The sequence below is a fragment of the Humulus lupulus genome, chromosome 7, assembly GCF_963169125.1.
Source record: "Humulus lupulus chromosome 7, drHumLupu1.1, whole genome shotgun sequence".
Taxonomy (NCBI): domain Eukaryota; kingdom Viridiplantae; phylum Streptophyta; class Magnoliopsida; order Rosales; family Cannabaceae; genus Humulus; species Humulus lupulus.
In genome coordinates, this window is record NC_084799.1 from 131,609,351 (window position 1) to 131,611,767 (window position 2,417).

Here is a 2,417-nt window from a genome sequence, read left to right on the forward strand (position 1 = left end):
GTTTTTGGCGCCGTTGCAGGGGAATTGTTTAGTTAATATTACGTTAATTGGATTAAATTCTAATTTGGTTTTCTTTTCACTTTTTGCTAACTTGTTTGTGTCAAATTCTTCTTATCTCATCTCAGGTACCATTGGTTTATGCGACGTCAAGGACCAGCTGCAAGAGTGCCTGTTGATCCTGAGATAGAGAAGACTTGTCGGCAAAACAGAAAAAACAAAAGGTTGGAAAGAGTTGCACATAGGATTGAGCAAGAGGAAGTTATGGCCAACTACGGTAATAATGGGGGTGCCATAGAAGACCCAGCTAATGGTCAGAATCCACCCGACCGTAGCCTGAGGGATTATGTTTTGCCAACAATGACAGGGGTCCAGTCTTGTATAAGACCACCCACCGTAGATGCAAACAATTTTGAAATAAAGCCAGCCATACTTCAGATGGTTCAGTCCACAGTCCAGTTTGGGGGACTACCCACTGAAGACCCAAACATGCATCTCTCTAACTTCATGGAGCTCTGTCAGACATTTAAGATGAACGGAGTTAGTGATGATGCTATCAGACTGAGATTGTTCCCATTTTCTCTGAGGGAGCGAGCTAAGAGTTGGTTGGTATCTTTGCCACCTAACTCAATCAATACCTGGAATGATCTAGCACTGAAGTTCCTCTCCAAGTTTTTCCCTCCAGCGAAAGCATCTAAGTTGAGAGGAGAGATCAATAATTTTTCTCAGTTGGATAATGAGTCTCTCTATGAAGCTTGGGAGAGATTCAAAGAATTGATAAGAAAGTGCCCGCATCACGGAATAGAGAAATGGATGCTAGTCCATAATTTTTATAATGGGTTGTGTGGTACTACTCGCACACTCATTGATGCAGCAACTGGTGGTGCGTTTATGAGAAAAAGCGCCAATGAGGCATATGACTTGTTGGAAGAAATGGCCATGAATAATCAGCAGTGGCCAAGTGAAAGAAGTTCTTCAAGGAAAGTGGCCGGTATGTATGAAGTGGATGCAATTTCAAAACTGACCGCTCAAGTTGAGGCCTTGACTAAGCAATTGCAAGGCAATGTGATAACAGCTCCAGTGCAACAGGCCCAGACTTTGTGTGAAATATGTGGGGGTCCTCATGCCTATGAACAGTGTCAGTATGCTGATGTAAACAACATGCCAATGGAGCAGGCTCAGGCTATTGGGAATTTTTCTCGACAGAACAATAACAACCCTTACTCCACCTCCTTTAATCAAGGGTGGAGGAATCATCCCAACTTCTCTTGGAAAAATGATCAGCAAGGCCAATCTTCCAGCCAACAGCAGTCATTCCAACAACAGCCACAGGGGTTCTTTCAGCCAAGATTTAGACAGCAGCAACAACCTCAACCGCCCACTCATCATCAGCAGCAACAAAATTCTGGTGGAAATTCTAATGCTCAGTCAGATGTGTTAAACTAATTCATGGCTGAAACTCGGTCTTCTATTAGAAATTTGGAGACCCAAATGGGACAATTGGCTACTCTCATGGCTAATCGTGCCCAAGGTAACTTGCCTAGCACCACTGAAGTCAATCCGAAAGAGAATTGCAAGGCAATCACGTTGAGAAGTGGGAAGAATTATGAGGGACCAAGTGAGAAGCAGCCAGTTGAAGAAGTGGGTCAGGATCAACAGGCACAGGCACCGACACAAGAGGAAAAGAAGCACAGTGAGAAAAAGGCTACTGAGGGCATACCAGTAAAAGAGGCTACCCCACCAATCAGTATTGAGCATCACATAAAGATCCCCTACCCCCAAAGGCTCCGTAAGAACAACATGGACAAGCAGTTTACTAAATTCCTGGAAGTTTTCAAGAAACTGCACATCAACATTCCATTTGCGAAGGCCTTAGAGCAAATGCCGAGTTATGTCAAGTTCATGAAGGACATCTTGTCCAAGAAGAGGAAGATGGAAGATTTTGAAACTGTGGCATTGACAGAAGAGTGTAGTGCTATACTGCAAAAGAAGCTCCCTCCTAAACTGAGAGATCCTGGGAGTTTCACAATACCGTGCACTATTGGGAGAATTGAGGGAATAAATGCTCTTTGTGATTTGGGGGCCAGTATCAACCTGATGCCATTGTCAGTTTTCAAGAGATTGCAACTTGGTGAAGCAAAGCCCACAACTGTAACTTTGCAACTAGCTGATCGTTCGTTGGCACATCCAAGAGGGGTAATTGAAGATGTCCTGGTCAAAGTGGACAAGTTTATTTTTCCTGCCGATTTCATAGTTCTTGACATGGAAGAGGATAGCAATGTCCCCATTATCCTTGGGAGACCCTTCTTGGCAACAGGCCAAGCACTTATAGATGTTCAGAAGGGTGAGTTGAAGTTGAGAGTGCAAGGGGAAGAAGTTGTGTTCAATGTGCTCAAGGCCATGACCTATCCAGAAGCTAG

General features: G+C 44.0%; 1 non-coding gene across 1 annotated transcript; it reads right to left on the bottom strand.

Annotated features, from left to right (window-relative positions):
* Nucleotides 1-693: 693 nt before the first annotated feature.
* Nucleotides 694-800, bottom strand: LOC133793092 (small nucleolar RNA R71). Its single transcript, XR_009874553.1, has one exon. It is a non-coding gene; the product is annotated as a small nucleolar RNA R71 (small nucleolar RNA).
* Between the last annotated feature and the right edge of the window lie 1,617 nt (nucleotides 801-2,417).